At 43.2% G+C, this 13,216-nt stretch overlaps 1 long non-coding RNA gene across 3 annotated transcripts; it reads left to right on the top strand.

The window, feature by feature from the left end:
• The first annotated feature begins 825 nt into the window (after positions 1–825).
• On the top strand, positions 826–3,028 carry LOC126998888 (uncharacterized). 3 transcript variants are annotated; one of them, XR_007753059.1, is made up of 5 exons: positions 826–1,956; positions 2,025–2,228; positions 2,359–2,421; positions 2,485–2,616; positions 2,882–3,028. It is a non-coding gene; the product is annotated as an uncharacterized LOC126998888 (long non-coding RNA). The 3 variants fall into 3 exon arrangements; XR_007753060.1 differs by lacking the exon at positions 826–1,956 and having other exon boundaries at positions 2,025–2,160; XR_007753058.1 differs by lacking the exon at positions 826–1,956 and having other exon boundaries at positions 2,025–2,160; positions 2,229–2,421.
• Positions 3,029–13,216: the final 10,188 nt, after the last annotated feature.

Here is a 13,216-nt window from a genome sequence, read left to right as displayed (position 1 = left end):
GATAATCAAAAGAATAAGGATTGGGGAGAAGCGACGAAGCGATCTTTTTTTTTCTGTATCCTCTTATTTTGGCCCTTGAGCTTTCTGTCTTCTGTGTTGAAAAAAAAGAAAGAAAAGAAAACTGCCAAGTCCTTACCTCATCGATTTCCATTTTTATTAGCAAACTCTTTATCATTGTTAGCTACCATTCTTTTTTTTTTACTGGACGCTTTTCTTCGTTTTATTTTTTGGGGGGAGGGGGGGGAACCATTATAATCCAAATTCTTCCTATTACTCTGTCCTACCTCCCCCCTCCCTCCCTCCCTCTTCTTGCCTTCCTGCCCCCGTCCTTCCCTTCCAGCTCAAGGTCGGACCGGAACTAAGGCCTACACAATGAAAAAAAAATTGTGGCAGGAAAACGTAAAGGTAGAACTGACCATGACTGATGACGGACTAGATAAGTAAACAAATAAATAAGATGAACAAATAAGATAAACAAATAAATAACTAAAAGATAAGAGATAGAACTTATCTTTATTTATACGGATTTTTTATTTATTTATCTACTTTTGCCCTTGAGCTGCTTCCTTAACTGCAAAAAGAAAAAGAAAAGATGGATAGATAAATATAATGATAGATAACCATGCAGATAAATAGATAAAGAATCAGACAAATACATGTTCGATCGTTAGATGATTTGATAGTTAGTTAACAGCTAGTCCAATAGTACCCTTGTATAGTACCCTTAGTTAGATAGGTAGTTAGATAGGTAGTTTAATAATCAGACAGTTTGAATTAGTTAGTTAGTTCGTTAATTTTACTGTATTCTGTATTTGTTTATTTATTTATTTATTTGGATTATTTTTTGTTTTTGTTTTATTTTATTTTGGTGTTTTCTTTTTCTTTTTGTTTCTTTTTCCTTTTCTTTTCTTTATCTTTTTCTTTGTTTTCTTGCTGTTGTTTTTCTTTTTTGATGTTATTTTATTTCTTATCATCCTCTTGTTGATGTCCATAGGCCTGGGTGAGCCGCTTTCCTCCCAGAAGAGACCCACCCATAATTTTGATGTTCGTTAGGGGCCGAAAGGTGGATGATGTTTCTTATATTTTTCTTCAATTGATGTGTTTTTCTTCTTGTTTTTCTTTTCCGATGTTTTTTTCTGTTCTCTTTTCTTCTTATTTCTTTTCTTCGTGTTTTTTAATGTTCTTTTATTTCATATCATCCTCTTGTTGATGTTCTTCGTTGGTCTGGGTGAGCCGCTTTCCTCCCAGAAGAGACCCACCCATAATTTTGGTGATGTTAGTTTGGGGCCGAATGGTGGATGATGTTTCTTTGTATGTTACTTTTCTTGATGTAGTTCTGTTATTGCTGTTACTTTTCTTTTGCGATGTTTTTTTGCTCCTTTTTCCCCTATTTTTTGGTGTTCTTTTCTATATCATCCCTCTTTGATGTTCTTCGTTGGTCTGGGTGAGCCTCTTTCTCCCCAGAAAAGACCCACCCATAATTTTGATGATGTTAGTTTGGGGCCGAATGGTGGATGATGTTTCTTTGTATGTTACTTTTCTTGGCGTTGTTCTGTTATTGTTGTTACTTTTCTTTTGCGATGTTTTTTTCTCTTTTTCCCATTTTTTTGGTGTTCATTTCTTTATCATCCCTTTTTGATGTTCTTTGGTCTGGATGAGCCTCTTTCTCCCCAGAAAAGACTCACCCATAATTTTGGAGATGTTAGGGCCTGAAGGTGGATGATCTGTGTTTTTTATTTTATTTTCTTGATGTTTTGTTTCTATATTTTCCTTTTTCTGGTGTTCCTTTTTATTTTCCTTTTCTTTGGTGTTCCCATCACGTGGATTGTCTACGACATCTAACGAGCACCACAAGCCCCGGTTTATTGTTCGGAGTTTGCTCTCCTAGGCAGACTGCCTACCACGGCTGACGAGCTCCACCTGCCCGGGTTTATTGTTCGGAGTTTGCTCTCCTAGGTTGATTTCCTACGACGGCTGACGAGCACCACCTGCCCGGGTTTATTGTTCGGAGTTTGCTCTCCTAGGTGTATTACCTATGACGGCTCACGAGCCCAACCTGCCCGGGTTTATTGTTCGGAGTTTGCTCTCCTAGGTGTATTACCTATGACGGCTCACGAGCCCAACCTGCCCGGGTTTATTGTTCGGAGTTTGCTCTCCTAGGTGTATTGCCTATGACGGCTCACGAGCCCAACCTGCCCGGGTTTATTGTTCGGAGTTTGCTCTCCTAGGTGAATTGCCTACCACGGCTAACGAACCTCACCTGCCCGGGTTTGTAATAGGAGTTTGCTCTCCTAGGTGAACTGCTTTCGCTAACGACCTCCACCTGCCCGGGTTTCTAATCGGAGTTTGCTCTTCTAGATGAATTGCTTTCGCTAACGACCTCCACCTGCCCGGGTTTGTAATCGGAGTTTGCTCTCCTAGGTGAACTGCTCACGCTAACGACCTCCACCTGCCCGGTTTTGTAATCGGAGTTTGCTCTCCTAGATGAATTGCTTTCGCTAACGACCTCCACCTGCCCGGGTTTATTGTTCGGAGTTTGCTCTCCTAGGTGTATTACCTATGACGGCTCACGAGCCCAACCTGCCCGGGTTTATTGTTCGGAGTTTGCTCTCCTAGGTGTATTACCTATGACGGCTCACGAGCCCAACCATCCCGGGTTTATTGTTCAGGTTGCTCTCCTAGGTGTATTACCTATGACGGCTCACGAGCCCAACCTGCCCAGGTTTATTGTTCGGGTTGCTCTCCTAGGTGTATTACCTATGACGGCTCACGAACCCAACCTGCCCAGGTTTATTGTTCGGGTTTGCTCTCCTAGGTGAATTGCCTACCACGGCTAACGAACCTCACCTGCCCGGGTTTGTTGTTCGGGTTGCTCTCCTAGGTGAATTGCCTACCACGGCTAACGAACCTCACCTGCCCGGGTTTGTTGTTCGGAGTTTGCTCTCCTAGGTGAATTGCCTACCACGGCTAACGAACCTCACCTGCCCGGGTTTATTGTTCGGAGTTTGCTCTCCTAGGTGAATTGCCTACCACGGCTAACGAACCTCACCTGCCCGGGTTTGTTGTTCGGAGTTTGCTCTCCTAGGCAGATTGCCAACCACGGGCTAACGAGCCCCACCTTCCCGGCGTTGTAGCCGAAAGATCTCCGGCACCTCCGTCGGGGTCCCGATGGACGCCGAGGCGCCCTGCCGGGAGCCCTCCAGTCCTGCCATGCTCGCCTGGGAGACCTTGGGCTCGCTGGCGCTCCACCGCCCCGCCGATTCGAATAGGGCGGATGCAAGAACTCGCTTCTTAAAACTACCAGACTGGTTTATAAAATTAATCATAAATGCCGTGAAGGCGACGGTCACCACGTTTATCGGTTCTTAGATGAAGGACCGATGGCCCTCGGGGACGCGCACAAGCATCATAAGGAATCCTCACCGCGGCTTCCGGCGCAGCATCCTTTTTCCCTTTTCTTTCTTACTTCCAATTTTTCTTTTTAATTATATTTTCTTTCTCTGGTTGACTGACTGATTGATTTTACATAGTAAGAATTGGTTCACCAATTAACGTCTTTCAGGTACATTGCATTCACACACCTGCTGAGGGAGAACACCAGTGAGCGTGTTGACTCACGAGGACGGCCCACTAAAGTTTCCTAACATTTGTATTGGGCTGCCACTTCTCTTTAGTCGTCTGTTCCTCTATTTTTCTCTTCTTTATTTCATTCTATTTCCACCTTCCTTTCATCCTTGCTCTCTATACATATATTTCTTTCAAACTTCTTCATCAGCCCCCTTTCCTTTCCACTCTCCCTCCCCTTTATCTCCCTCCATCCCTTTTATCCCCCTCGCCTCCCGCACTTTGTTCTTTTTCTGTTATTATCACGACAGCTGTTTAATTTCTCTGCGGGGACTTTTTTTTATGTTCGTGGATGTGACATGCTTCCCGGGGCGTCCATGTAGTCGCACAGCACCCTAGAATATTCTTGGCATAGTGCTTCGAATTTTTGAAGCTTTTTGCATCACGCCAATACCTCATCGGATTGACATCAAAAGGCAAAACACCTTCTAGGTACGTTTCAAGTTCTGCCTTCACCACTGTAGTGTCATTTGTTGATGCACTTGTCATCATTTGCCCAGCTGGAGGCATGTAGGCAAAAAGACGAGGTCGTGTTGCACTCATGCCAGCCGAAAACACGAAAGGCTCACTCTCTTGAAATGTTTTCTTCTTCAAGGTCGACTGAGTTGGCTCGGAAATAATTAGGTCCACAGTCTTGGAAACCTTTTCCTTTTGCATTTTCTTACATGGCATCCATGCCAGCTTAAACCTGGGGCCCATGACAGCTGCGGCAATGACATCAGTCCGCTTAAGAAATGGATGCAACCTCTTTTTGATAGGTGACTGTAGTGCATTTGCCAAGTTAAAGCAGTAGATCGGTTTACTGTCTCTCGTCGTCTTCACTCACATCTCATCCCCTATGCCTCCCATTTCTGTGACGTCACACATTTTTGCGGGCGGATCCTTCTTCCGAGCCACCCATCCCTCAGTAACTCCCTAAATCCTCTCCTACTCCTCCTCCACGTGACCTGAGGTTAATTTCCTCCTTACTCCCCACCCTCAATTTTTTTCCTCCTCCGCCTTCAACCTTAATGTTCTCCTTAATCCGCTTTCCCCGTGATCTGACGTTAATCCTTTACTCCTTCGCCTTCAACCTTCATCTGTTTCCTCCTCCGCCATAACGCGGCTTAACATTATTTCTTTTTTCTATTTCCTTAACAGTATTTATCCTCCTCAAATGGTTTTGACTCGAAATATAAATACAAATACAAAATACTTTTTTTTCTGGGTGCCAAAATACAAATACAAATACAAAATACTTTTTTTCTCTGGATGTCAAAATACAAATACAAATACAAATACATTAAAATTGTATTTACATACAATTCAAATACAAATACAATTGTATTTGATCCACCCCTGGTCAACAGGGCCTAAGTACCAGTGAGTGACGGCAGTACTGTTAGCCTTTCCCTACAGGACGCTGGACCCCTTCAATGGACCTGGTGACTCATGCCTTCAGGTCATCTTAACGGGCAAACACGCAGACACACACAGTCAGTCACTCACTCATACACTCATTCACTTATTTATCTTTTCTTTTTTTCTTTTCTTTTATTAACTTGTCCCTTCTCTTCTCTTCTCTTCTCTTCTCTGCTCTGCTCTGCTCTGCTCTGCTCTGCTCTCCCCTCCCCTCCCCTCTCCCCTCCCCTCTCCCCTCCCCTCCCCTCCCCTCCCGTCTCGTCTCGTCTCTTCTCTTCTCGTCTCTTCTCTTCTCTTCTCTCCTCTCCTCTCCTCTCCTTTCCTCTCTCTCTTGTCACACAGACCCTTAATACCCAACACATCCTCTTTAGCAGCTTTCCAGTGGTCGTCTATTTCTGGCACTCTTTGTGATCCCTTCCCTTCACACCTATTTTAGAATACATTTAATTTCCTATTTTTTTCTCTCACTTCAAACCTCCATAAGCTCTCACTCTTGTAGTATATATTTCCAAATCTCTATTATCTTTCACTGATATATTTATTTTTATAACCTCTTTTTGTTCGTATCGTTTGCATAGACTTTATAAATAGGACTAACCAATATATAACAATGAGAAATAAATGTGTGTGTGTGTGTGTGTGTGTGTGTGTGTGTGTGTGTGTGTGTGTGTGTGTGTGTGTGTGTACAGATAGATAGATAGATACAGATAGATAGACAGATAGATAGACCAAAGGCAATCTATTTTATACGCTAAGATTATACACATTTTATTACTTTTCTTATTGTAACTGTCACTGATAACCCGAAGCTTACATCTTTTTTTTTTTTTTTTACTTTCTACTCGTAACCATTTACCGGATTAAAAAATGCAAGACGGGATAAGGGATCTAAGCCCAAACAACATCCCCCCCCCCCCCCAACCTCAGAGTTCATAAATATCTCGAATCATGTAGCGGAAACAGCAACGTGATCAGATTCTAAAGCATACACAGAAGAACAGACAACCATATTTACAGCAAGTCACTCCAATCATTAATTAATACATCAAAACAACAAATATTCGAAGATAGCGAACACACATAACTAGTAAACCAACATAATGGCAAATATAAAAGCAATCAGGTGAAAGAAATAAACACTTAAATCAAAGTGAAACAATGAAATAATGAACTCACACATGTACACACACTCAAATAAGTATCGTTACACATTCAGCACGATACAAAACGGGGTAATTTGGGACAATTTTTTGGTAGTTTTGGGATAATGAATGAACAAATTATGTGAAAATAAACATTTAATTGGTTTGGATTGCAGAATATAGGGCTAGCTAAGCTGCTAAGGCTTTTCAAAATAAAAGGAATCTTTTTCCTATTTTTCTCAAATTTTTTAATGCCCGTCCCGAATTACCCCTTACTTTGGGGTATATTGGGACGGCTAGCAGTATAATGGAAAAAAAAACATAACAAAAATGACCTTCACAGACAAAATTAATATATATCACAACTTTAGAAAAAAGTACATACCAAAACCAAATCAACGCATCAGCAATCTGCCAAAACAGTCTTTGAATGAGAGTATTCCTTTATTAATCATTGGTTTCTCTAATTTAAGCACGATGTCATCGCAACTGGTTTCATATTTGTCTGTTCTCTGAATACTTGAAGGCTACAAAGCCTTGCACTGACTTGTGTAACTGAGTTTTTCTCAAGTAATTACCTTTTCTTTGCATTGGGGACTGGAGGTCTGTTTCTCTTATTGTTTTAAGTCCCTCCAACACCAGGTCAAAAACGTGTTCTCTTGTCTGTAGGACTGATGGTTCATTGTTGGATATTTTTCTTATGATCTTGTCTGTATCTATTGGAAAAATCCCAGATCCTTTAAATGCACTTTTTACAAGATCTGTCACATCTCCCAGTTGGTCTAGTAAATTGCTCAACAAGTGAGGGAAATGTTGCTTGGGTTGGGTGGTAAACTTCCTCCCTAGGCTCATCTTCCAGATTGTGAGAACTTTGTACCACTTCCTCTTCATTTGTCCATATACCCCAACGTCAAGGGGCTAAATATACTAAAAAATCTAAGGAAAGCGCTTTTACGTCATCCCGTCCCAAATTACCCTGAGTCTGTTGTGTAGCATTTTTCACAAAATGCATTCAGCTCAGATCCGTAAAACATGTCTGCAAACTTACCTCATAGGACAAGGATTCTGGCCTCTAAGTTTCTGTTCTGCATCTGTACAACAAATCGTGTAGAAGAACGAAAGTGTTACCCTCATGCAGAGGGTGGGTTTAAAGGTCCACATTTAAAGGGCAGAATGTGGAAGGACATTTAAATATTTAAGAGTTTTACTTTTTATAAAATTTTAGGGAATTTTGAACCCTACCCTCTACAGGTCCTAAAGTAAAGGTTTTAATTATTTGGAATCCTCTAATTAATCACCTACATAATTAATTCAGTCTTCCCAAATTACCCCTAATGTCCCAAATTACTCTGTTTTACGGAACTGACACCAAGGACGAAGCCATTGATAACATGCTACTCATGTTGTTATCACTGTGTGAGTTGAGTGTGGCTTCACTTGCCTGAATCAAGTGAGCGTGACTCGTAAATAAAGCAGCAGAATTTGAGCTGGCACATTAACGTTTCATGTAACACACAGGTGGAGTCTTAGTCAAAGTGACTTGATCTGTGTTGTATGTAGCACTATAATATTGTCGTGTTTGGGTGATTAAATTATGCTTTAACACTTCACACACAAGTGAATACTTAAAATTTCGTCAGTTTAGGAGATAATAATTATGATAAACACCTTGTGTTATTGTTAGACAATCGTTATAAGAGCATCGTATATAATTATTACACATGGTTTGAAAAACAGCACAGGCATGATTGCTTTTATTGTATTAGAATGCTTTTAGCAATGCTTTTAACATTGCAACTTGAAATTGTGTTTATTTTTTCAGATGCCCACAGCTTGTTCATGAGAGAAAAGACACGTTCAGTGGAAACATTAGTTCCAAGATGGCACATTATGAACTGAACATATCTGACATGCGTTGATGGTGGATGTTTTTGTCTTTGACATGGGGGAATACTTCTACCCACCGTTGTCACGTATATCATATGACCATTATTGTTTTATAATTTGTGAATGTAAAGCTTAAACAACGGGGGTCCTGTCCTGCTCTCCCCAGCAGAGCTGAGGTGGTGGGGGTGATCGCATTTTAACCAACCCTGCCGAGATTACCGCGGGTTGCTCAATGTGAAACTCGTCGGACCCCACTGTAACGATACTTTTTTTAGTGTGTACATACACCTGGCAAACAAACTCGTCCCGGCGTATATAAACAGACGTCCTTGAATGTGGAAACCGAAAGGCGATTAGAGTTAACAAAGGAGGCGAGTGGTGGAGAAGTGGAGGAAGGAAACGAGTAGAGAATGAAGGAAGGGAGTGAAGGAGATGAGGTGAGGAGGAGGAGGAGGAGGAAGAAAAGGAGGAGGAGGAGGAGGAGGAAGAAGAGGAGGAGGAGGAGGAGGTCTTCATTAGCAGCCGAGGAAGTTCATTTGTAACCCAGACTCCTAATTGGCGAGCAACTCAGGTGAACACGGGAGAAGGAGGAGGAAGAAGAAGAGGAGGAGGAGGAGGAGGAATAGGAGGAGGAGGAGGAGGAGGAGAAAAGTTGATTGTTTTGAGAAAGGGGGATTAAATACTAAAGAAAATTAAACATGTGTGTGTGTGTGTGTGTGTGTGTGTGTGTGTAATTCACCACGACCTGATCACGAGTCAGACTCGCTTTCGCCAGCAGGTACCCTCCCGACGTTTGCAAATGCTCATTATCGTCGATCTCTGGGTACTGACAGGACCTCACACACCACATACCCCATCCCCCTTGCTCAAGGGGGGACAGTAACCACTCCTAGTCAACGGAAAGACTCCGGCCTGAGCGGGGCTCGAACCGCAGCCTGTTTGGCCGTGAAGCCTTGCAGAGCGGCGCTCTAACCGATTGAGCAACCGGAGCGGTGTGTGTGTGTGTGTGTGTGTGTGTGTGTGTGTGTGTGTGTAGTCAAAGGAAAAGGTTACAAGTCACAAATACTCTCTCTCTCTCTCTCTCTCTCTCTCTCTCTCTTACTCACATAAACAGGAACAAACACAAAAAAAGCACAAACAAACAAAAAACAAATAACATAGACAAACACGGACAGACACAAAAAGTTCCCATTCCGCAGCTAACTAACAGACCAACAAAAATAGCGAAGCAAGGCGACGCAGACGAGAAAACGGAACGAAAATATAAATCCTCCGTTACAGAGAGGAAAATAAACATAATAAGCGTTGCATCTTTCCGACGAGCTAAACTGACACTTAACAAACGCCTCCGAGTCTCGCCTTGCTCGGTCACTTTTCATTCCCCCCCGAAAAGTCCGCCTTCACACACACACACACACACACACACACACACACACACACTGCAAGACAAACGTGACTCCGCTCTATGCTTACTTACTGCCACGTCCACTTTCTGCGTCTCTTTGTTTATTTTCCTTCTCCTCATCATCATCTTTTTTCATTCTCGTATCAATACAACTTTAGTTTTTGTTTTTGTTTGTTTGTTTCTTTCTTTCCTCTTTTGTCTGTTTCGCCTCTTGTTTGTTTTGTTTTCTGTGTGTTGTTCCCCTTTTTCCTCTTTCTTTTTTCCTCTTTTTCTTTTTGTTTTCATTTTTTCTTCGTCCTCTTTGTTTCCTCTTTTGTCTGTTTCGCCTCTTGTTTGTTTTGTTTTATGTCTGCTGTTCCCCTTTTTCCTATTCTTTCTTTTTTTCCTCTTTCTTTTTGTTTTCATTTTTCTTCCTCTTTTTCTTTATTTTTCTTTTTCTCCTACTGCATCTGTTTTTCTTTTCCTTTTCTTTTTCTGTCTTTACTTTTCTACCTTCTCTTCTTTTCCTTAATCTTCTTTTTCTTCATTTTCTTTTTTCTCTTTATTCTCTTCCTCTTCCGCTTCATCTTTCTCCTCCTCCTCCTCCTCCTTTTCCTCTACCACCACCACAAACACCTGCACCAGCACTTCTTCCCACATTCCCAATTCCTCCTTTCCCAAGAAACATCTTCGGAGGTTCTCTCGGGGTCCATTCCAGGTCTCCTTCAGTCGCCAGCGAATACCCAGCGACAAACCCCATCTTACTCGTGAAGGGCATAGGGCTAAATTTGATGAGGAAGACCGTGTGTGTTGTCTCATATCTCCATGTTTCTATGTGTTCCTTCCTTCCTTTGTGCCCACTATCAAATAAGCAGTAATGTCTCCTAAAGAGGGATAGATCTAAACAGAGAGAGGGAGAGGGTGTGTGAGTGTCTGTGGAGGGAGGGAGGAGAGAGTTGTGTGTGTGTGTCTATGTAAAAAAAAGATTCTCCGTTCCCAAACTTCGCCGCATCATCCTTCTCAACGGACCTTGCAGATGCAGGATACGTTTTCTTTATGCTCATGGCTCGTGTATGCAGGAGTTTTCCGCACCCGGTATTGGTTTGAGTTCACGGTATTCAATGCAGGGTAATGCTTTTGTTCTTCCATTCGGGGAGTGGGATATGATATGCAGTAAAGGGCCGAGATCTGATACTACTCCGTTGCAATACATACGCGAAGTAATGGAGACATACCGTGGAATCAAAGCCAGTTATCTCATTCTTCTTCCAACCAGCGCAAAGAGGAGCAGTGGAGATAATCTGATCCTCTATGGTAATGATATTCTAAACGTTGTGAGGAGGCAGTACTCGAGTGGTCAGCGCGCGGACGTGTTGATCCTTAAGACAAAGCTTCGTTTCAACTCTCACAGAGGGCGGAAAATAACCCACACGGTGCCCAACTCATCAATCAACCCTAAATTCAGCGACTTTGATCAAGAGCATCACAGGGGGGCAGCATGGGTCAAATAAGAGTTACATCACGGTAGCCACTTTAAATAGTATTTGCCCGCCCCATTATCGGGCTGTGGCCATCCACAAGGCCCAAAAAGAGAGCATACTGGCGCGATGAGCAGCAAGTAAAAAAGAGAAAACTAGTGTAAATCTCTCAACGCCTTAATTTCCTTCCTACCTCAACCACCCAAACTACTACTTACTCTGAATAACTCTCGCGTAATAACCAAGGAGCGAGGCGTGCCGTGATGTAGCAGTTAACGCTCTCGCGAGGTAAGTGGACGCAAGTGGAAGGAAAATTGAAAAGCAAAGTTGTAAAAGTTGGGGGTTTACGCGATTTACCGGCAATGATTCTACTCTTACGGATGAGTCAGGAGGGATTAAGTGTCTCTCCATGCTGGGGATTACTGTCCTTACGTCTGGAACAAAGGAGGAGGAAGAGGAGGAAATTGAGGAGGAGGAAAACGCAGAGGACGAGGAAGATGAGGGGGACGAGGACGAGGAGGACGAGGACGAGAACGAGGAAGACGAGGACGAGGATGAGGAAGATGAGGACAGAGAGGAGGAGGAAAAAAAGAAAAAGAAGAACAAGAACAAAAAGAACAAGAACAAGAGAAGAAGAAAGAAAGAAAGAAAAAAAAGAAGAAAAGGAAAGGAGGAGGAGGAAGGGAAGAGGAAGCAGAACAGACAGAGGAGGGCGCAGGTAAAGTGAATTAGTGAGCGAGGTTAATTGAGGCTCAAGCGGAGAGGAGGCCGCGGGCTACACAACGGGCTGCTTGGGAACAAAGAAGGCAGAGTCACAATCAATACTACTTCTGCTCGAATGATACACACTTCCCTTGGTCCTGGAACAGCTTTAATCACTACTTTGGTGTACGAAAAGCAAACTCGCGCTTATTATTTTTGCCACGGAAGAGAAAAACATGATATTTGTGTGAGTTTCCCAGTGGTGGAGGTTACTGTCAAGCAGAGGATGAAGAGGCAAACATCATGCCCTGCTCGTTTATGCTGTCTCCTACATCACCACAGCATCCGGAAGAGTGGCTGTGTTGTCTCCCTCAATTCCATGCAATTGCCTTTCTTTCCACAGTAATCAGAAGTAAGTCACTACGAAGCGGGAATTAAGAACCACAAATTTTATATCTTGCATGTTTAAATTTGTCTCTCATATTATTATTATATCCAGAAAACAGAAATGTTTCGTAAGATCTCTTCCAAATGCACACACCTACACAATCCTGGGCAAAAGTGACTCAATCTTCTTGCATGCACATCTGAGGAAACATCATGAACGACCTGGCAGGATCTCAAATACGTCAGCCTTGAAGATTCCCATTTATATTCGTATACACGTGGGCAAACCTTAACATAAGCACACACGAAGCTGTGGCCAAAGTCTCCATCTCCGCCACATCACCACAACAACCATAACCTCAACCGCCTCCATCACCACCACCAACAATAACCACCACCAACAACAACTACAACAGCAACAACAACTACAGCACAAATCCGCCGAGTTAAGCCAAGAAACAACAAACAGGCACAGGAAGTCTCGCGCCTCTCCGTCATACGAGGCAAAGTTACAGAGGACGTTACACGGCCGGCCAGACCACTGTGCTCCGCGGCCCTGAAAGCTTGGGACGCGATAAAATCCTTACGACCCGCCGCCCAACATGCAGGTCTTCACAGCGCCTTCCGGAGGGTGTCTCAAGCCTGATGTAGGAGTCCCAAGGCGAAGCTGAACCCCCGCGGCCTGGTCAGATAGTGGTACAAGGGTCACACCGCCTCCACTTCCGTCGCTGCCACTGCCTCCGCCTCCGCCTCCGCCTCCGCTTCCTTCCTCAGGTTGAAGTCGGTGATGTGTCGAGGTAATGGTAGTTTATGCAGACTTTCCACCGCCTCCACCAAAACCAGGTCGTAAAGGCGAATTGCCCGACCACACCAAGAAGGAAAAATTGGCCTGGCATAAATTCACCATTTTTCCCCGGGGATTACCTCAAAATAATTATCCGTGTGTCTGACGGGCGAGGATTTGTTGGCTATGTCACGGTTTATCGCCGTAATAAATTTCGTGATTCTCGGAGGGTTGAAAAAGTGTCAGGTTTAAATGCGGTCGTTAATCTTGGATATTTTTTTCTCTCTCTGGCGCTAAACACGTGAAGTTATGATTTTGAGCAAACTCTTATGCCAGTTGAGGGAATTTATCATAGCAAGAATACACACACACACACACACACACACACACACACACAACGGAGATATTTCCCAAGGTGAGCAAATAG

Source organism: Eriocheir sinensis, chromosome 15, assembly GCF_024679095.1.
Source record: "Eriocheir sinensis breed Jianghai 21 chromosome 15, ASM2467909v1, whole genome shotgun sequence".
In the NCBI taxonomy this organism is placed as follows: Eukaryota; Metazoa; Arthropoda; class Malacostraca; order Decapoda; family Varunidae; genus Eriocheir; species Eriocheir sinensis.
This window is presented reverse-complemented; position numbering and strand designations above follow the sequence as displayed.